Raw genomic sequence first — 22,986 nt, forward strand, 5'->3', positions numbered from 1 at the left:
CTACCAGTTCAAGGTGCTCCCGTTCGGGGTAACAACAGCACCAAGGGTATTCACCAAGTGCCTAGCAGTAGTGGCTGCACACCTCAGAAGACAGCACATTCACATCTTCCCGTATCTGGACGACTGGCTAATAAAAGCCACGTCCTACGAACAATGTGTGCAACATACCGCCGCTACAGTCCAACTACTTCACCAGCTAGGTTTCACGGTGAACCATCAAAAATCCCACCTGGTACCATCACACACAAAACAATACCTCGGTGCTGTAGGAGAGTAGGGTCTGCTTTCTATGTTCACCCCCACTTTTTGCTTTTGCTTTACTGGTTTTCGACGTAGATGTGGCTGTGGGCCTGCTAATCAGACCCACAGCCCTGCTGTTCTCTCTCTAAATTAATACTATGTACTTTAGGTGCATAACCCATTTGGATAGGGTCACCTTATTGGCCCCTGTACAGTGTACCTTAGGTACCCAGGGCATAGGTGTATCCTAGGCCTACCAGGGGCTGCAGCATGTATTATGCCACCCCTGGCCTGGCCTTCCATTATGACACAACTGGCTGATCACTCAGCTGGGGCAAGGTCGTGTAATCACTCCTTGCTTAGGTGTAGTATTCCTATACCTACCTTACATATAGACACATGTGTACCTATCAGATACTCCTATGGCAGGCCTTAACAATCCTGGAGGCAGAGTGCTTGGTAACATGTGAGATGGTGCTCTAGCATGAGCTGAGCCTGTCTGCAGCTTTCGGAACCATGTCCTTATAGCTGTTCTATGATATAGCCTACCATATACTCTTAAAGTGCCTTATAATCTTAAACGGTTATGGTAACTATGGTTTGGCTTTATCAAAACATGTCGTGTAAGGTGTCTAACACTTTGGAATAATACCCCCAGCCCATTTCTGGGGATGAGGATATTATCCCTCCCTTCTAGAGGGAGAAGACATGTTGAAACCTACTTACCCGGTTAAAGTTAACCAGAGCCCCAGCATCACAAAATGGATGCTGCTGCCACGACACAAGTCTGACCTCCTGCTGCTGGGAGTGATCCCGGCAAGAGAGGCTTGGACAATAGGTTTCCTGCCTTGGGAGGTGCGAGCACCACCCCAGACAGGCCTTAGTGTATTGGGGCAGGGAGGGATGAAAGGAACGAGACACAGCCTGGGGCACACAAGGTGTCCCATGCATAGTCCAGTTCAAACCGGTGCTGGGGCACTCCAGCCCTAGTCCTGGCGTGAAACTGGACAAAGGGAAGGGGGTGTAACCACCCCCCTCCCAGGTCCCACCCATAAGGGTGACCTAGCAGGCAACCCAGCCCCCCAGATTAGTATAAGTGTGGTAGCTGGGCCCCAGGAGATTAGATTATCCTGAACCTGCAACTTGAACAGAAACTCTGGACCTTCGACATTCGACGAAAGAAGAAGACTGAAGAATCTCCCTTGTGGCCAAGGAGTGGCTACCCTGTGCAAACAGGCACCATCAAGAGACTTACCCTTTGCTTTGCTGAAGTTCTACGAGGGACCGACTGCAGAGCCCGACCAGAGCCTTGACTTCCAGACTTCTCCGACCCTGATCCACATCCACAGCCGAGCTGAGATCCGTGGAGGCGACGAGAGACGTGGGACCGGCTACCTGGGAAAAGTGGCGAGTATCTTCCAGCACAGCTTCTGATGCACCCTCGAAGTTGTGCACCGGGGATTGAGAAGCCCCAACCCCAAGCACCATCTGCACCGAAGATCAGCCCCCCACACTCCACGAGTTCTGCGTGGGGCCCTTCTGCATTTTCCTGCTTGCCGCGTCTGTCCGGTTGCTTGCCCGTTGGCTAGCGACCTTTGCGACGACACACCTTTGAATCTTCACTGCTGGTTTGGCTCCTCCAGACTGGCTCCCGCTCCTCTGCAAAAGAGAAGCACCCCAGACCTTCCTGGTCTGCACCAGAAGCAAGTCCTCCATTCTTCGTGGGTTCCGCTTGCCAAGGCTTGGTGAGTCCTAGTTCGACTTTGACGCCGCCGACAGCAAGAGCCTTCGTGGGACAGCTCGCCTCCTGGTCATCCTCGACGCCTCCTGGTACCCGTGGCTGCTGCGACAAGCTTCACCTCTTCACCTGCAATCTTCACGACATCGCCTGGTTCCTTCCTGGTTCCACGTAGTCACTGGCTAGTGACCCAGACTCTGTCCCTTCTGCTTGCAGGTATCCTCTCTTCTTGATCCCAGCCTTGGGATCCACCGGACACTCTTCACTGACTGCCTGTCAGCAACTTTCCTTCAGGCATCCATAGAAGTCCACGACGAAACCCGACGCAAGTTCACACCTATGCACCCGCAGCCCGTGGGCTAGGTAACTTGGGTACCTCGGTGCTCACAAGGGTATTGACTATCCTAGGGTCTAGTTTCCGAGTCTCGACTCTCTAGCTATACCAGAAGTGTCCTAAAACTGCTAGTGATTCTATCGACTTTTACGCATTACGCGTGAGTGTTTCCACTCTGCACCTGAATCCCGTGGGCCTCCCACTTCCTAACTGTTGGTAGTGTAGTGTAGCCCCAGCGGTTCCCTAGGCCTAGGCCTATTCTATTTCCGTGACAGTGGTCCTTATACCACTTCTTTAGTATATGGTTTGCGTGGCCCCTAGGGACTAACTGTATTACTTACCTGTGTGACTTAATGTATGCTTACATAAGACTGTGTTGTACTTACCTCGAATCTCATAAAGAGTGCTGAGGGTTTGACTAGAATAAATACACTTTATTTTATATATATATCTGTTGTGGTGTCCTTTAATTTGGTATTCAAGGGATTATATATGGTATCACAGCTGGCTTCACATGCCAGTCAGAGTTTAGCCTAAGACTGCTCTTGTCCATGCTACCACTAGGATAGCTGGTCTATAAGGTTGACTTTACAACCAATCACCATAAGGGTTGTTTGGACTGATATAAGGTGTACACTAGAACTAGTGACATCATACATCAGGCCAACTTCTCACAGGTGCCACCATAGACACCTCAAAAGCCATAGCCTATCACAATCCTGTCAGGATTGCAAATATACAGGCTCTGCGTCAAAAATTCATATGTCAACACTCTCTCCCAGCAAGAGTGTTTATGCAACTGATAGGGATGATGGCCTCTTGCATCTTCATAGTGCCCCATGCAGACAACATGACTGCCATGTACTACATTCAAAAACAGGGGGGCACACACTCTCCACAGCTCTCTCAATTAGCACAGAGCATATGGAGATGGGCAATTCTGCAAAAAATCTTTCTCCTGGCCCAACACGTCCCAGGAGTCCAAAACACCGTGGCAGATCTGCTCAGCAGACAAACGCAGCAGATCCACGAGTGGGAACTTCACCCACAGGTTCTTCACCCGTTCTTTCAGAAGTGGGGGCATCCACACATAGACCTATTCGCCACCCACGAAAACAAAAAATGCCCAAGCTTCGCCACCAGATATCCACACCCATTGTCCAAAGGTAGTGCGATATGGATGAACTGGTCAAACAAATTTGCATACGCTTTTCCACCTCTCCCACTAATTCCATTAGTGGTGCGAAAGCTACAACAGCATTCCCTAACACTGATTCTAGTAGCTCCAACATGGGCCAGACAACCGTGGTACACCACACTGCTGGAACTCACAGTAGTACCACACCAAAAGCTACACCTCTCACCATGCCTTCTAACCCAGAACCATGGAGAGATCAGGCACCCGGACCCAGCTCAGCTCAACCTTGCGATCTGGCTCCTGAGGTCCTAGAATTCGGATACCTTAACCTTCCCCCTGATTGCATGAATATTATCAGGGAAGCTAGACGCCCTACTACTAGGGCATGCTATGCTGCAAAGTGGAAAAGATTTGTTGTTTACTGCCACAACAACACAATCAATCCTTTAAATGTGTCCATACAGCACATTGTATGTTACTTACTCCATCTACAAAGGTGTAACCTAGCATATACTTCCATTCGGTTACACCTCGCTGCAATCGCTGCTTATTTACAGAACAGGCAGCACCTATCACTTTTCAGAGTGCCTGCCATCAAGGCCTTTATGGAAGGCCTCAAAAGAGTAATTCCACCCAGAGTACCACCCTCACCTGTCTGGAACTTGAATATAGTTCTCACAAGGTTAATGGGACCCTCTTTCGAACCATTACATAAATGTGAGCTCCAATTTCTCACATGGAAAACAGCTTTTCTAGTGGCCATCACTTCCCTCAGAAGGGTTAGTGAAATACAAGCACTCACTATACAGGAACCTTTTCTCCAAATGCATCAGAATAAGGTTGTACTCCGCACCAACCGAAAATTTCTACCCAAAGTCATTTCTCCATTCCATCTAAACCAGTCGGTAGAATTACCATTCTTTTTCTCACAACCTCAAACCGTTGCAGAAAGGGCTCTACACACACTGGATGTTAAAAGGGCTTCACTTTACTACATCCAAAGGACACAACCTTTCAGGAAAACCAAACAGCTATTTGTTTCTTTCTCTCTACCACATAAAGGCAACCCTATTTCTAAATCAGGGATAGCTAGGTGGATTGTAAAATGCATACAGATTTGCTATCACAAAGCAAAACGAACGCTATCTGTTCCCCCTAAAGCCCACTCTACAAGGAAGATAGGGGCTTCTATGGCTTTTCTAGGAAACATACCACTAGATGACATCTGCAAAGCAGCGACATGGTCAACACCGCACACTTTTACAAAACATTACTGTGTAGATGTGCAAACCAAGCAACAAGCTAGTGTGGGCCAGGCTGTACTAAAAACACTGTTCCATACAACTGCAACGGATGCCGGTGGTCGCTGCTAGGGTTGGGTACTGCTATATAATCTATGCACAGTGTATAATCAGCAGCTCATATGCCTCGAACAGAATATGCTACTTACCAGTATGCATCTGTTCTTGGCATGTAGAGCTGCAGATCTATACACGCCCACCCGCCTCCCCGGCTACCTGTATCCGTTCCAGTTTATCTTATTTAGATACAACACACATGGGTTTCTTACTGTTACTACTACGCTCCATCTTTCCCTGCTGGCGAAAAACAATCTGAGGATGGAGCCGAAGCCCATGCGCAATACGAACCAAAGGAGGAGTCACCGAACTCGTGACTTCCAAAGACTTTCCAAGAGGAAAAACAAACTGCAAACATCCGGGCCCAACACCAGATGGCGATCTATGCACAGTGTATAGATCTGAAGCTCTACATGCCAAGAACAGATGCATACTGGTAAGTAGCATATTCCTTCTTGTCATATGTTAAGATAGATATACTTTGTTGTTGTTGTCAAAGAATCTGTCTAGGCTATGCGATATCTGCTAGTTTTAAGATTGAGCATATGTATGGTGCAGTTTCAAACACACTCTGGCTTATGTCAGGTTCATGCACAATAAAATGTGCTACTTACTGCTAGCTTCTCTGATTCAAGCATGTGAATCTATGAAAGTTCCAATACTGGAGTAAGAAAACAAGTTACTTACCTGTAACTGTAGTTCTCCAGAATTGGAAACTTTCATGCAACCCACCCTCGTCTCCTGAGAGGCTCAGCTTTGGATTTTTTTGCACAAAAGTTATCTTGGGCACAAGTGCTTGAAAATCTGAAGGGCTAAGGTTGTCTCAGGAGTGTTCTAGAGGGTGAGAGGTCCTGATTGGCTCAGGGACAATTTTAGTCTCTTTTACATAACGAGTGTTATGGGTTACAAAACGGAAATAGGCCTAGGCCTTTTTTCTGCTTTGTACTTATCTAAGCATTGTTTTTTTATATACCGGGGACTCCCATCTCGATGACTGGGAATGATTCAAGCATGTGAATCTATGAAAGTTTCCAATACTGGAGAACTACAGTTACAGGTAAGTAACTTGTTTTCTTCTGTGTTTTGACGGTGAAAAATGTTGCATTATTACTATTAGGTTTGCTTTTGTCCTTTTTTTTAGGAGCTTTTATAGTCTCTTTTTTTTTAAGTTGCCAGAGCACTTCTGTAATATATGCAATTCCTGAGAAGCTGGGTTGTTCACCAAAACCTTGGTGTTCTTGGAGTTTGGCCCATTCGGGCAAGACTCCTCTTCCGGGTCATTTGGTACCATATCCACTAAGCTGATGGGTATTGATTGTGGTAGCAGCTATATTGGGGGCTTATGTTTTGGCATTTTGGTGGATGAGCTTGATGCCAAGCCAGCTGGATTGGGTGTCTGAAATTCAGAAGAGCCAACAATGCATGCTTCATGTGTACTATGGGGATTGGGGACATATTTGTCCAGGCCCTGATTTGAAGGAATAAGAGCTGTTGCGTTTAGCCTAATTTCTTTTTCGATCTGCATTCAAGCAGTGATCATTGTACGTAGGATGCTAGGTAGTGTCCCCAATTTCTCAATGATGTCCCCGCAGAAACAGTGTGCAGTGGAGGGAGGGACTTGTCATGGGGCAAAACACCTTTTCGTTAAAACCTTGCAGCTGTGTTGCAATTCTTGAGAGTATGTTGATTTGTACCTCCATCTTAAAGGACTGCAGATTCAGTGCTTCCACTATCGTAGTCAATAGTGTGGCCATAGAGTTTAATGTGCTAAATGAAGAGGCTGTAGCTGAGGACTCGGAGGTTCTATGTGCCTCTTCAGTGGTCACTGAGATAATTGTCCTAGAGGTTGAATTTTATTGAGGTGTGGCTTGATCAGAGCCTTCTATTTTGTCTACTTTTTGGTTGTTGACTCGGTCTGTGTGATTGGAGTTGGACCAGTTATTAATCACTGTTCTGCCTTAAGTGGGAGGTTTTTCTTTGTTGTCCCTACCCAGTTAAAGCTCAGAGTTATAGTTCTATTTAAAGTTTTTGGGGACAAATTTGTCTAAAACAGATGGTGAGTGGACTGAAGAGCTGAGATTAAGATTTGAATGTGATTTTTCCCAATGCATTTCAGCCTTTGTTGTTCTGCAGTTCCTAAATCTGTTCAAAATGGGCCATGACCCAGAGGGCTCTAGGTGCGCTTGTTGCATTTTGTTAGTTTCAAAGGGCAGTACTAGTGGCGAACTGTGTAAGCATATTGCAATTTCATCTGGGTGAGTTGCGTCACCATTACTGTATTGCACCTTTCCAGGTTTCATGTAGGCCTTCATTTCCCCGATTGTACTGGTTTTGCTATCGGATTTTATGGCAGTACATTTCCAGTAGTTTTTCAATTAAGACTTTGTGGCATTGAGCCTTGTTGTCGTATTCCCTACCCTTTGAAGCTTTGTGCGTTCTCTTGTTTGTTTCATCCTGCTTAAAGTTGGGGGTGAGGATGCAAAAGGGAGGCTTGTGTAGAAGTAGATGAGGGAAAGTTAAGTATGTTGTAGAGCCTTTATCTGTTTTTTGGTTTGGCAACTACTCAGGGGCCGATTCCGATCCGGAGTGTTTTCCGACCGAGCCGGACCCCTACAGTCCGACCGAGCGAGTACGATGCGCACGTATGCTGTCGGATTCGGTTCGGTCGGACTCCCATAGAAGTCAATGGGAGCTAGTTGTACGACGCGTACATGGGCTCCCATTGACTGAATGGTACGTCTCAAACAAGTGCTCCCCCTACAGTGGGTACGCGTCGGTGCCATCCGCACCAGACATGCCTGTGTTGGGGAGACCCATAGGTCTCCCCCTGTGTGCGAGTCGTACGGCTGCGGGTGTCGGGGGGTCCGATGCGGACCCCCGAATTCCGACTCCGGGAGCTTTTGCGAGCCGGACACTCCGGCTCGCACAGGCTGTCCGACGCATTCATCGTACTGGCTCGGTCGTGAATCGCATCCATTGCACGCCGCGGTTAGCTTACGACCGAGACGTACGGAGCGGTTTGGACCCGGAAACGACTCGGTCGGTGAATTTCATGTAGCTCGCATCGTACTGGCTCGCTCGTACAGCTGTACGAGTAGGCCGGAAAACACGCGTACGGCTCGTAGTTTTTCCGGCCGGATCGCGTTCGGTGCCCTTCTGACCCGGATCGGAATCGGACCCTCAGTGTATGCGTGGAATTGCATTGTGTACCGGCAATGCACTCCAAAAGCTTATAGAGGAATATAATAACAACCTTCATGGGGAACTTGGCCCTCAAAGTAAATGAATCAAAGTCCTTTGTTCTCGTGGCGGGTAAGAAGATCAAGACATATCCTAACAAGCATTGGCATAGCCAATAGGTCTCGCCTTTGGGACCTTATAAGTGTTTAAACATGCAAAAGTTAATGTTTTTGCACCAAGGGTATTGTGCTGCATAACTAAATACTTATAAGGTCCCAAAAGCGAGACCTATTGGCTATGCCAATGCATGTTAACATAAGCGTCAACCATAGTATATGTAGAACACTAATGGCATAATTCTGCACTGGCATATTGTGTCATTTAAAAAAAAAAAATTTTAACCAAGTTGTTGCTATGTTTCATTATGGTGAATACATGAAAATGTATATTTTTGAATAAAACCTTTTAATAATATAGGCTCCTAATACAGTTTGGTGTTTTGCGGCACTGCTTACTCTTAATATGGACTTATCAAACACTCACAATTTTTGCATGTCATACAAAGAGAAAGGAGTAAGGTTCGCTGGCATATCTTATCTGCAGTTTAGCATAGGTAGTATCTGAAATACACATTGCTCATGCCCCCATAGCTGCGCCTCTGAGGAGTGGCCTTCGCATGCTGTGTGGGGAAGGCAGAACCTCACCAGGGCCCTGGCCAGCGCCGACCTTTGTTTACGCGGTTGCCCTGGCACCGGAGGTCGTGGTGCTGAACTTTGTACAGGCCGAGGCAGTATTTCTGATATATTTTTTTGCAGTTTTATATAGCGCAAACTCGGCCCAAGGGCTTTGCGGCGCTTTACGTGTGCATCGGTTACATTCCACAAGATCATGTTTTTAGGCACGGGGAGATAAAGTTATTTGCCCAGAATTACAAGATGCTGAGCTTGCGCCGGGACTAGAACTTTATTTACCCATACTGACGTTGTCAGCTCTGGCCATGACGCCACACCATTACCTGCTACATCTGTTTCTCTTACGGCGCTCCGCTGCTTACAAACATGTTACTTCTCCATATAAATGTCCCAAATAAAATTAAATAAAATGAGACGGTTTCCAAATTGGTGCAAAGGTGGTAAATCTTACACATTCGGAGAGCTGTGATGTTACCACCACAGCTGTTGACTTTGAAACTTTGGGATCAGGCTCGAGTGGGCAAATCTCTTAATCTCCCCAGTCTTAAAGTACTGTTCCACCCGTGCATACCCCCTTCACTCTCACCACCAACATACATGTGTTATTTTCACTAAATGAATGGAGATTCCTTACCTTTGGGAAAACATTCGGGCAAAACTTGACCTCCCGGTCATACAGCTCAACTCATTATTTTTAGATGAATACAGCGATCTTTTAATAATCACAGCCATATCCCCGGGAACCAGAATGGAGCAGGCACACAACGTACTTTAGCAACCGGCCTCCTGCCTCTGTTTATGACTGGATTAGACAAAAGCCAAATTGCAATGCACTTTGCAATCCTCCAAACATTAAGCATGCCAATGACAACGAATGGGGGCTCTCGGAACTAAGCAAGGAGAATATCTGAATACATACCGCCAGGACACGACTGCTAAGGTTCACACTTGCATGCTTGCATTGCACTCTGACACACACGTATTTAAAGACAATGTGTCTTTAAATACGTGCGTGTCAGAGTGCAATGCAAGCATGCAAGTGTGAATCTTAGCAGTCGTGCTCAGGCCTTTCTGATAAGGTTCCCACTTGCATGCCAAGCTCAAATTTTATTCACCGGTGTAGGAACAACTGACTGCGACAATCCACTGATCTGGGAAAGAATGGTACTCTCTAAACATCATAGACACGTGCGGACCACTGCCAATGTGAATTTCGGAATTCTGTGTTGCGCACAAGGATTGGCTGAGATCTGGCCATTTCTCCAATCCTAGGTTACCTTCTATAGTACAAGTTCCGCGCGCAGAGCGCGTATCCAGATTTGCAGCCTAGATGAGATCTTTGCTGTCTTGCACCACGGACAATACAACCATCAAAATATCAATAACGGATAATGTTATGACGTTACGGACGGGTCGTGAGAGCAGCAGGCGAACCGCAACCGTATACTAGGGGCGCAGGGACTGGGAGTGATAGTACTTCGACATCCAGCAGAGGAGATAACAGTCGGCGTATGTAGGTTTGTGGAAGTCTTTAACGCGTGGACAGTGCTGCATGACAAGACCTGCGTAGGAAGTCTAGTGAGAACCAGAGCCCGCCATGAAAAGATCGAGAAGCCCGCTTGATCCGCAATACGAATGTGGTCTATATCGGACGCCGGAGAAGAGCCGCGCAGTCGGCGGGAACCAGGCGTCTGTGCCTGAACCACGGCAAAGGGACACCGAGGAGTTGAGCCCTATTTGAGCACGCAGGGCTTTCCGGAGTTAGAGGGGCTGTTCAGAGATGAGTAGATTGAGGGGAGAGTGAGGGTTCATATCTGTTTTGATGGCGTCTTCAGAAAACAAGCAAATGGTGCGCGCGAAAGTGATCACGAGCAAGAAGTTCGGCCGCGGCTGGGAGTTATGTGCGCGTGCACGCAAAAAGTAAATAATACAAGGCGGAGAGAGGCACGCAAGACTTAATGAGCCTTGACAGAAACTCACATGGCAGCTGCGCGTGTGCACGCTCGCGTGAACGCAAGCGCTAGGCCACCAAAAGCCTCTGGTAGCACTTTGAAAACTCCCTTACTAAATGTCTCGCAGAGCAGCGCATGCTCTGGCTCAGCGAGACCTAAACAAAAGGCCTATGGACAGCTGAAACTTCGTTTACTAACATCTTCATCAACAGATTCAACCCCAAATCTCCACCATCAACCAAATGGCAATGCTCAACAAGGCTTACTCAGCAACCCCTTGCTATACACTGAACGTTGAATTTCTAATGGAAGGCCTGTGTCCATATATAGAGGAGTATCCCCTGGAAGAGAACTCAGAATACCAGGTTCACTTGCAGTTAGTTTAATTCTATGCAGGGGATATTTCTGGTCCAACGGCAGTGACAAGTAAATAAATCTTAGTGAAAACAGGTCAAATTTTTATATGTGATGTACAGGAACCCAGAAAATAACAAGTGTCTGATAGACCGGAAACTCAGGATTAAAAAAAGAAAACCAGATTAAACAGTTCATGGATCACTATGTGCCTCAAATAGGATTAAACAACAAAGGGCTTTATGCAGGCTCATGAAGATATATTTGTTAATTAACATGTTTATTAGAAGGTAGAGGAGTTGGCCCAACGGTTAGGGCGCTCGACCTCGGATCTGGGGGAATTGGGTTCGAGTCTCGATAACGACGCTAAACCTCCTGTGATTCTGGGCACATCACTTAATCTCCCCGTGCCTAACAAAAAAAAAATAATGAATGCGTGTCCTCATGTAACGTAACTGGTGCTATGTAAAGCGCTCTGATACCTGATTGGATTCGGGTCAAGTTTACGCTATATAAAACTCTGCTACAAAATAAAAATAAAAAATAAAAAAAGATATTTAAAAGCAAAAGAGTGGGAAAATTGAACGCTCCGTTTATAGAGGTGACAACGTAGTGTGAACATTCTTTCCTATTTAATAGATGGGGGGGGGGGGCTTTGTATACTGCAGGAAATAAAACCCCAAAGTACATGTTTTCTATTTGTATTTGTATGTATTTCTAATAAAGTGGAAAGAAACTTTAGATTGCTTTAAATGTCTTGATTAACAAATTCATGTTCAAGTGCTAAACACTTGACACAGACACTGTAGACGAATCACAAATCTGTTGCATCCGTTTTAAAGGTCAAATCCATTGATTCATGGAGTACATAATAAGAAGAAACAGACAAATATGAAAAGTACTACTCCTGTTGCATAATTTTGGCTATTCGGGGCTGCATAGTTCCAGTTTTTCTGATTAATTCTTCCTCATCATCAGCCACACCTCGTATTCTCTCCCCGGCTATTTATAATAAATAAATTAGACATGAAGGGTATTAAACCTAAAATCGATTTACCCCATGCCACTTCTAAAAGCCCGGAAAAAATGCCCTAAGCCAGCCAAGTGTAGTCAAAAACAAAAACCACTAATTTAAAAAATATATATTTAAACACCCACACGAACCTGAACCTCTAAAGTAGCTTCTAAATCCCCACCCTAATCCAACCCATCCATTTTGTCCCCTAAAAAGAGCACAACTCCACTAAAGAGTAAACCTTCTAGCTTCACTATTTACACTGCAGCCACAACACTGCTAAATTCCTAAAATACTCACCCGCTAAAAAGTCTTAAAAACATGGAGAAGGATGGACGCAGCGTAATCACATCTAACATAAAACACACCAATATCGTTAAAAGAGCGTCCAGTCAGTTTAAAGAAATCAGATTTCGACGACTGTCAAAAGGTCTAAAAAATGCCACTCTTTAAAATATACTTAAAGCATTAACAACGTTGTCTCGTGAGTGCTGCTGCTTTCTCTTTATAAAGAAACAAAGTATTCTAACTCGGGGGCTCTGTTTCTTGATGGGGTAGAGGGGTTGGTAATGTCAAAATTATCACATACTTACGTACAATAGTGCTCCATGTAGATACAGCTAACGGAACAGCACTTTGCAGCAGATGAAAATAACACGCGACCCGCCCCAGATATTAAACAGGACGAAGCGCGAAAGCCCAACCATCACATCTAACATAAAACACACCGATATCGTCAAAAGAGGGCCCAGTCAGTTTAACGATATCAGATTTCGACGACTGTCAAAAGGTCTCAAAAATGTCCCTCTTTAAAATATACTTAAAGCATTAACAACGTTGTCTCGTGAGCGCCGCTGCTTTCTCGTTATTAAGAAACAAAGTATTGTAACTCGGAGGCTCTGTTTCTTGATGGGGGTAGAGGGGTTAGTAATGTCAAAATTATCACATACTTACGTACAATAATGCTCCGTGTATGTACAGCTAACGGAACAGCACTTTGCAGCAGATGAAAATAACACGAGACCCGCCCCGGATATTAAACAGGACAAAGCGCGAAAGCCCAACCACCGCTCCCAGTGGGGCAGCTGGTGCGGTCTGCTCTCTGCAGTAGCCAATCAAAGATCACACCGTTCTTCGAATCGAATCATAGAATCTTTCGGCGCACTATGCGATGTAGTCTGCTAAGTAAACATTATTTATTTCAATCGAGCTTCATTCTACCCGGGGGAGCGGGGGTGGGGTTTGTTTGGACTCCAGTTTCAAATTTCAAGAACCTGCATTAAGTAAGACGCCTTCTCATGTGGAGCGACAGCCTTTGAATGAGTACAAAAAAACTAGAGGGCTAACTTCGTTCCTGAATGTACCATTAGGGGGCGTCATGAATCTGCAACACAAATAAATCATCGTTAAAATCTCTCACCTCCCGACCCAAGAAAAATAATGTTATGCCTGTTCGGTAGCGGAGGATAATGCCTTCTTTTCTTAAATTTGTATACTAAGTGGCCATTTAAACATTCACATTTAGAAAGGAAAGATTGTGACCTAACTGGTTTGAGCCTTGGCAGCTGCTCAGCTTCCTTGTCTGTGGGCAAATAACTAAATCTCCCTGTGCCTACCAAAACAATTAGGGGGAGTGCGGCCGAGAACAGGCAGCGTTTCCCTTGCAGGAGCAAGCGCAATAATTGCCACCATATTGCGCTGCTCGCTCCCGCAAGGGAATCGCCAGACGTGCACGCGTTGCCATTGGAAGCAATGCAACGCGTGCATGTTTTTGCCCGCAAAGCTGTGCCGATGACTAAAGGTCTCTCCTATGCAGCGCATGTGTGCTGCATAGGCGAGACCTAAAAATGCATATAGATGGGCGAATGCTTGAGGTCGTAGATGAGTTTAATTATCTGGGGGTCACTTTTGATAGGGAGAACAACTGGCAAAGTATGGTGATTAATAGGTGTTTGCAAATGGAAAGAACTGTTGGAGGGCTTTTTAGCTTTGTAAAAAAGCTTGGATTAAAACCAATCGACACTATAGGAAAGATTTACCAAGCAAAGGTAGTGTCAGTTGCAATGTATGGGGCAGCCTTATGGGGTCTAAACTTTAAATTTTAGAGGACAGTTTTCTGAAGAGACTAGGCTCTTTTCCGCAAACCTGTTAATCATAAAATGTCCACCGTGAATTTAAGCAACCGTACATTATGGACCAGATCTGTATTGCACCCATGTTATTATGGCATTCAGTCTGGAAAAAAGAAACACTTAACCTAACCAGGGACATTGTAAAAGAGTGCCTGAAATTAGATAGGGCACTTTAAATACGGTGGCTAAAATATATCCATTCCAATTTAGAAGCCATCGCCCTCGGAGAGATATTTAAAGACCCCGAATTATGTGTGGCATTTCCAAGAACAGAACTGAAATCTAAATTATTGGATAGACTGAGCAGAGATAGATGGGAGAAGAATCGCAAAGAGTTTCTCGTTAATCAATACCTCCTAACACAGAGTAATGACAATTAGGCGTTTTCATATTTAACATCAGTTTCTAATTATCAACACAGATATGTCCTACTGCGATTCCGACTGCAATATATCCCCTTGATGCTAGGCTATCCCTCCAATATATAATCTATTAAACGCACGGCCACTTTGTCGTTGCAATGGTCAATCCCACCAGAACGACCTCAATTTCCTGTTCTTCTGTATTTTATACGTGGACGAAAGGAAAATATATATTTTACCACTCATGCGTAAACTTAATTTTAGCCAGTATCGCCCAGCATTGTATTATCTTCAATTATTGTCACATCTATTTGTCAGTTATTGTGTAGTCTCATTCTTCGTGTCCGCCATAAGAAGAAGAAAATTAACTTTCATGGATGATTGTATGTTTACATAGAGAGAGGTGTAATGTAAATGACGAATGTCTTGATGAGATTTATTTTACTGTTTGTACAATGTTAACACTTTTTAACCATTTTATATATGTTTTAGTATTTTTAATATTTTAAAATGTAATTGATTGTCTTTTTTTTTAACTACTTTTTATGCCACATGCAGTGGCGAAATAAGGTTATTATGACTGACTGGCATTGTGTACTTGAGATAATCGAGATGGTTATTCATCGTTATTCTTTATCTAAAATTGTAATCGCTGAAGATGCTTTGCTTATTCTGAGTATTACTTGATTGATGATTATAGATTGTTGAATGCTGAAGCCGCTGGGCTCTGAAAGGCCACAGTCTATCTCAGGGGCAAAAGCTTTCTGCAGGTCTGTTTGAATCACTCGTTGGGCGTCTGTGTTTTCTGCCTTGTACCTTGTACTTGCTAGTTTACGCTCGCTTTTGTGCTTAAGGGGGAGGCACATTGATATGCACGTTGATGTAGGATGACGCAGAGGAAACAGGTTTTCAAGTGGACTGGGCAGGTGGCCAGCAAGAGCAGGGACGCAAGCCACACCCATCCCTAAGTTGCCCTCTTCGGTGAAACCCTGCCTTGGGCCTCCAGCAGAACCGAGGCCTAACTCCTACAGTAGAGCTGCCCCTGGTCTGCTCCTTCCCTAATCCGCTCCTCAGCGGATCTGGCTGCACACGCCTATTCGCCCGGCATCTGTTCCAGACGCTCGGCCTGGCTGCGTCTCACAGGACTGAAACCAGATGCTCAACGGAGGATTGTCAACCTTCCGTTCAATGAGTCTTCACTGTTTGGTTCTTACGCAGATGATGAGATGGCCAAAATGAAAACTGAATTGGACCCGGTGAAGGCTGTTGGCCTAGAAAAGTGAAAAGAATCCTGCAAAATTTCCCGCCCCCACGACAGGGTTCAAACCCCTCAGTGGTCATCCCTAAATCAGCAGCAGCAGAGGTCGCAATTTCACCAGAGACGACCTGGTAGAGGGAGAGGAAACAACAGACAGCAGGCTTCACCTGCTAAGCAACCAGCCAAGCAATGAGCAGAGGCTTCCTCCTTGCCCGTTCGCCACTCCGGTAGAAGGGAGTATTACTTGTCATCTGGAAAAGTGGAGATCAATAACAAACGACATATGGGTGCTGAATATTGTGCAAAATGGATTCTTGCTGAGGTTCAAGGGTCCTCCTCCTTCAGTTCCTCTTCAAAGAAGATCCAACCAACATCACCTCCTGTTGCAAAAAAAGGTGGACAGTCTTCTACAGAAAAACACCGTAGAGTATGTTCCAAAGCAACAGCAAGGACAAGGCATTTACTCTCATTATTTTCTGATCGAAAAAAGAGGACCAACCGGAGAATACAGACCAATTCTCGATCTGCGACTCCTGAACAAATTCATCCGCAAGGAAAAATTTGGGATGTTGGCTCTGCACCAGATCTTCCCTCATCTACATCAGGGAGACTGGATGTGGGCTATAAACTTGCAGGACGCCTACTTCCATATCCCGATGTCCAAAAGACATAAAAAATGTCTATGCTTTCAGGTATCCCATCAACATTTTCAATTCCGAGTTCTACTGTTCGGGCTCAAATCAGCCCCCCGAACGTTCTCAAAGTGCATGGCGGTGGTGGCAGCATTTCTACGCAAACGCAAAATCTTCATTTACCCCTATCTGGACGATTGGCTCCTGAAGAGTGCCACACCTTCTCTGCTTCAGATTCACCTCAACTACTGTCTCCGGCTGTTGAACACGCTGGGTCTTCAAGTCCACTTCAAGAAGTCGGTCTTCAATCCGACACAGAGAATCCATTACCTGGGCTCTTCACTGGATACTGCAAAGGCAATGCGTGTGTCGTTCGGAGGAGAGGTTATATTCAATCAGAGACAAATGTTACAATCTACTCAGCGCCCGTCATCCTACAGTCAGACAGGTTTTGTTGCTGTTGGGCTCCATGGCCTCTTGCGTCTTCATCGTCCCCAATGCCAGATTGAACATGCGTTCGCTACAGCAGGCTCTGGAGGACCAGTGGGTGCAAGTCTCAGGTCGTTGGGAAGACCGTGTGACTCTCTACCTCAATCGGCCAAAGACTCCATCAGATGGTGGATGAAACGGTCACACCTTCTAAAGGGAGTTCCATTCCACCAAGACATCCCCATTCAGACTATAGTCACGGCTGCTTCCCTGCAGGGTTGGGGAGCGCACATGGGCCCTCTTCAAGTACAAGGTCTCTCTTCAGAGGCAGGACGAGGGTATCACATCAACTTCCTGGAGTTGAGAGCTGTTCATGTGGCTCTTAAGTCGCTGTACCCTTCTCTCCAGTCCAGCTCCCTCTTGGTTCAGCCAGACAACACCACAACGATGTATTATCTGAACAAGCAGTGGGGCATCAGGTTGAGAACTCTCTCTCTGGAGTCACAGACTATCTGGAAGTGGCTTCTCGCAAGGAACCTAAGCATTGTGGCCATCACCTTCCGGGGTCGATGAACATTTAAGCAGACTCACTAAGCAGAGACTTCGTAGAAGCACACGACTGGGTGCTAAACAGCGAAGTCACGCAAGACATCTTTCAACAATGGGGAGTGCCAGACATCGACCTCTTCGCAGACGTGGCCAACACCAAATGCCCCGTCTTCATGTCCAGGTTTCCCCAACCAGGATCATGATGGAATGCCCTTTTGATAAACTGGTCTCGGACATTACTGTACGCCTTTCCTCCTCTTCTGCTGATCCCTGCAGTGATCAACAAATTTTACAGGACCAACACCAGAATGATCCTGATAGCTCCGGAGTGGCTGCGTCAGTGGTGGTACCCGGACCTTCTACAATTATCCGAGGTGCCACACCGGAGGTTGCCTTGCCATCCAAGAACGAGGGGAGGATGTTTCATCCCAATCTCTCATCCCTCATATTGACAGCATAGCTCCTGAGGTCCTTCAATACGGACACTTAGACTTACCAGCGGACTGTATGACTATCCTGAAGGAAGCCAAGAGAACTTCCACCAGAAGATCTTATGCTTTCAAATGGAAGCGGTTCTATTTGCGGTGTAGAGACAATGCTCATGATACGGCGCAGGGTCAAGAGCAGCTAGTTTTGCCATACTTATTACATTTGGCCAAGTCTGGGCTGCAGTTCTCTTCGATTAGGGTGCATCTAGCAGTCATCACTGCATACAGAAAGTCACCTACATGAGTCTCTTTTTTCCAAATGCCAGTGGTAAAAGATTTCTGTGAAGGGATAAAAAAAGGTGTCCCCCCCCCCCCCCCCCCCCCGAGATCTCCATCTCCTCCTTGGGAGCTTAACATAGTCCTTACAAAACTTATGGGTGCTCCTTTTGAGCCAATTCACAAGGCTTCTCTGCAGCATTTATCATGGAAAGCTGCCTTTTTAGTCGCCATCACTTCTGCCCGCAGGGTTAGTGAAATCCAGGCCTTGTGTTGTAAAGAGCCTTATACTGTTTTTCATGCAAACAGGGTGGTTTTGAGAACACATCCGAGCTTTCTACCTAAGGTGGTCTCGGATTTCCTCATCAATCAGACTATCACTCTTCCTACTTTTTTTCCCAATTCCGCTACTCCTCCGGAGAGGTCCTCCATTCTTTGGACCTCAAGAGGGTACTGAAATTTTATCTAGACAAAACCAAGTCCTTGATAAAGACGGACCGGTTGTTTGTTAACTATGGTGCAATAAATACCGGTTCGGCAGCTTCTAAAAGATCCATCTCTAGATGGATAGTTTTGTGCATATCTTTGTCCTATCAACTAGCTAACAAGGTTCTTCAGGGCAAACCCAAAGCACATTCTACCAGGGGGAAAGCCTCTACTACTGCCCTCCTTAGAAATGTTCCTATGACAGAAATTTGTAAAGCAGCAACTTGGCGCTTGGTTCATACTTTCACTCGCCATTACTGCTTAGACTCTTATACACAGCCGGATGCCCAAGTTGGGCAAGCCTCACTGGGAAATGTATTTGCTTGATGTCTTTTTAAGATGCGCTGTTACCTGTTGTTAAATATTGCTTGCTCGTCGCGAGGTAGTGGGTATGGGCTTGCTACTCTATTCTATTCAGTGCTTATGACTATTGATGAGTATCCCCTGGAAGAGAAGGATTAGTTACTTACCTGTAATCCTAGTTCTGTTCCAGGGGTATCCTCATCAAAGTCATAACCAACCCTCCCGCCTCCCTGGACGAGCAGTTGTAATAAGTTAATGTGGTGGTTGCATCTTATTCTATTATTTCATGTTAGTACACCGTAAAAAAGAACTGACCTAACTGTCACCTGTGGTGCATGATGGGAGCAGAGGATCTCCTGGAGGTCTTAAAGGCACGGTGTCCCGGGTCTTGGAAGCCTTAAAGGTAAGGTGCCCGTTTTTTACTGTACTGTGATGTTTATTAATCTATGCAACCTATGGGCCAACTGCCTGCTTCTACCCGTTTTCTGTGTTGAAAATAAAGGTTTTCTTGTATGACACTATTATAGTGTATGTTCTCTTGTATTACAAAGTGTATGTAGGAGATTATTTTTGTACAAGAAAAACCTATGTAGTTTTGGCATTTTACCCCATTGGAACTATGTTAGGCTGCAGATTTATGTATTTATGTACATGTATATATGTATGTCGCAGAAGTGCTAGACGCTTGTGCCCCCAACATACACATATATATGTATATTTTTTATTTGCTTCGGGATCCCGCACGTAGGCAGGGATCATTCAGTGTTTATGACTTTGATGAGTATACCCCTTGAAGAGAACTAGGATTACAGGTAAGCAATTAATCCTTATGGGCTCATCAGCCAGGTACAGCTTGGTTCCAGTGAAACAGTATGCACAGGACCCCCGAGTAATTACCAGTGGCTGAGATTAATTCAGGCATTCTAGCCATAACTATTTGTGTACTTTATAACTCCTGATGAAAGCAGTAACCTTCCACCACTATGTGGATAGCGCATGGGCATCCCCATCAGGCCTAGAAGACCGCAATGCGTGAGTCAAGCCTAGGACTTGGCCACACGCATGATCCGTGTTTGGCTACGACAATAAAAATCAGCGTTAGCGATCCAGGCAACAGTACAATTAGGCACTCAGGTAGGGGTACACATCCATAACCATGCTGAAGTCTTGTCAGTCACAACAGCAGATTACGAGCTCCTGGATGGAGTAGTTGTAACTAGTCCCCAGGATCCCCTGAATACCAACACAGAAATGGAATTGAGTCTGGTAACGACTGCAATGTAAGAGACATAGAAGGGTCAACACAACAAGCTGCACACACTAAATGACTTCAGAAATGGGTGGAAAACTCTGGTCTAAATATAACAGAGAATGGAAAACAAAACAAAAGTGAGTGACTGTAAGAGGGAGGACTTACCTATAGCTGAGAGTCTGCGATGGATATATCAAGGGTCAGGAAGCAGGAAAACAAAAGAAAAATGACACATTGGAACAGTCTCCCTGCTGAGATCCGTGCCTGTTCCAACTTGTCTCAATTTAAGAAATTGCTCAAGACCTGACTGTTTTAAGATTCTGTTTCTTTCTTAGTTGACTGCTACTCAGGTGTCGAGAGATCCCCCTGGAGATGATTTGTTGCGCACTACAAATAATAATAAATAATAATAAAATAATAATAATTCATCTCAGAGGAGGAAGCGGACGAGGAGCCAGACTAATAGTGCGAGATTGGTGACTGCCTACAGGGATAGCTGACACAGAAGGGACCGTCAGAATCCTGTAGGATTGTGGCCAAGCTAGCTGGTTGTTTGGGGACAAAGAGGGTGTCGGTAAACTCTAACATATATCCGGCTCTCCAGGACCGACTTTGGAGAACCCTGGCCTAAATCAAAAAGGTCGCCAAGTATGCAATGTTCTGTAAAGTTGCAGAATCCATCTCTTAAAAGCGCGATAATTCTCTTTTTGAATATTGTTTTCGACTTGGCTGTTTCACCACACTGCTATTTTTAAAAAACATTCATACATATACATAGGTAAAATTAGTTCATTGTGCTTGCGTCAACATCAGCATAATCCATGTGTTATATGGCTGTTAGGGTCGTTCTCGACATTGCTAAGTTAGCATGAGCTCTGCTGCCATGATGCTGCTTTTGCGCACGTTACTACATGACTTTATTTTGCAAGACTCTGTTTGTGCCTTTCACATGAGAACGGTCGGCTTTCTGCGTTCTCTTCTGTTCCTGGAGTTTAGTCTGAACCCGATGTGCAAGGTTCATAAACATGCCCCTTGTTATTCTGTTCTGGTCAGTCCCTATTACCTAGACAAAACATGCTACACACAGCTGCACTGCTGGGGAGCTTGTGCTTTGGTATTACGGGAATGCATGTTGTTAACACACACTTGGAGGGAAACCTTTCCTTGGAGAAGAGCTATGCTGTTCCTATGATGTAAAGCTACCATCTAGGCTTTAAGGTATGGGGTCTGCTGACAAAGCCCAGAGATCTTCCTTTATATATTAAACCTTAACTTACCAAGGAGAAGGTGATTAGGCCTTCTAGTCCTTTTTCCACTTTCTGTGATAATGACATGCCCCTTCATATTCTCTGGTATTGTAACAATGCTAACTGTTCTAGGTTTATGCATTTGGCTGCTGGTAGTGGCTCGTATACTGCACTATAGAGCACGATAGTTAAAATAAATATTTTGAACTATACAGTGACTCTGACAATCATTATTGTGGACAAGTACGAGTGAGTGAGCGAAAGGGTATGTCTCGCTACCGCGATTCGGGAGTGTTGTGTTCTGGGTTGTCTAATCATTCGTAGCTTTGTGATTAAGTAGGAGAACGAATGAGACACTATAGCTGGTCGTTTTTGGTATTTTGGGCACTAAGGTGGTAGGAAGGTACAACCCCTATACACCGAGGTCCTGTTTTCCTGCGCATAGTACTGTGTATGTGCAGATTCTCTTAAAAGCACAATAATTTTTTTTTTGAATATCATTTGAGACTTGGCTGTTTCACCACACTACTATTTTTCAAAAACATTCATACATAATATACATAGGTAAAAAATACACGAGTTTGCTTGCGGCCACATCAGCATACTCTATGAGGTAGCTAAAATAATCTCTTTTTCTTCAGTGACAGAGCGGGTTCAAATTTAAATAACAGCTGTTTAGTTTATTTTGCCTGCACTTCCCAGATCCTATTAATCACGTTGCTGGTACAAAGTGTTTAAGTGACTTTTTAGCCTCCTATGATCTCAGAGCCTGGTTATGTGGTGACATTTAACGGCCGCGTTCAGGTGGAAGCATATTTTCTTTTTTTAATTTCGTGGCATTTCCTTGCAATCAAAAATAATAAAATAACCACTGCCCGTGCAGTCAGTGCCAAACTATTTGTCCTTGCCAATGCTTGTTTAAATGTAGTTTCATCACTAAAAACATTTTTGTAAAACACGCCCTCGGTAAATTATATTAGTCATCGCAAACGTGCTTTGTGATTTGCACACAGTAATTATCAGTTGTCTGCCAGCAACTGCCACAGTCATAGCTCACATTAGCCGCACGAGCAGTGATGTCACTATGAGGTCAGCATTAAAACTAACCCTTTCGATGATGACTGGTTTGGAGCTGTTTGTGTGAAACTGGGGATTGTGAGAGTAAAGCGTTTATTATTATGGCGAATGTAGCTGTAATAGTGAACGAAGAAGGCAGGACGCCATTGAAGTCTGTCTTCGCTAAGATATTTTAAAATAATCTTTAGTTATGTTTTTTCTGCTTTTTCAAGCAGTGTCCAGTATATAAAACATTGCTGTATAATGATGTATTGATTGTCTGGTGTCCTTTCTTTACTTGGATTGCCTAACTCTGGTGGTAATGTTGTTTGCGCAGCATACTATGCAACGCCTGTAATACTCAGTCAATGGAGCACACATTGCTTCAATGAACTTTACTTTGTGCAATCAGAGCCTGTTGCTGATGCAAACTACAGAGCTGCTCGGTTTCCATTGCGAGTTCCGCAATAAATTTTGAGATTTTAAAGTAACATCGTAATAATGTATCGCAACCTAAACGGTAAGCAGTGCCTTGTGGTCGAATTGCCGAAAGCCTGCTCGCTGTCGCCTCCCCG

The 22,986-nt window shown here is 45.0% G+C and overlaps 1 protein-coding gene across 11 annotated transcripts in view; it reads left to right on the top strand.

Moving 5' to 3' along the window:
• The window catches only part of CREM (cAMP responsive element modulator), an 848,590-nt gene that overhangs the window by 788,614 nt on the left and 36,990 nt on the right, over nt 1-22,986 (top strand). The gene's annotated exons all lie outside the window — the stretch shown is intronic.

This window comes from Triturus cristatus, chromosome 10, assembly GCF_964204655.1.
Source record: "Triturus cristatus chromosome 10, aTriCri1.1, whole genome shotgun sequence".
Classification (NCBI taxonomy): domain Eukaryota; kingdom Metazoa; phylum Chordata; class Amphibia; order Caudata; family Salamandridae; genus Triturus; species Triturus cristatus.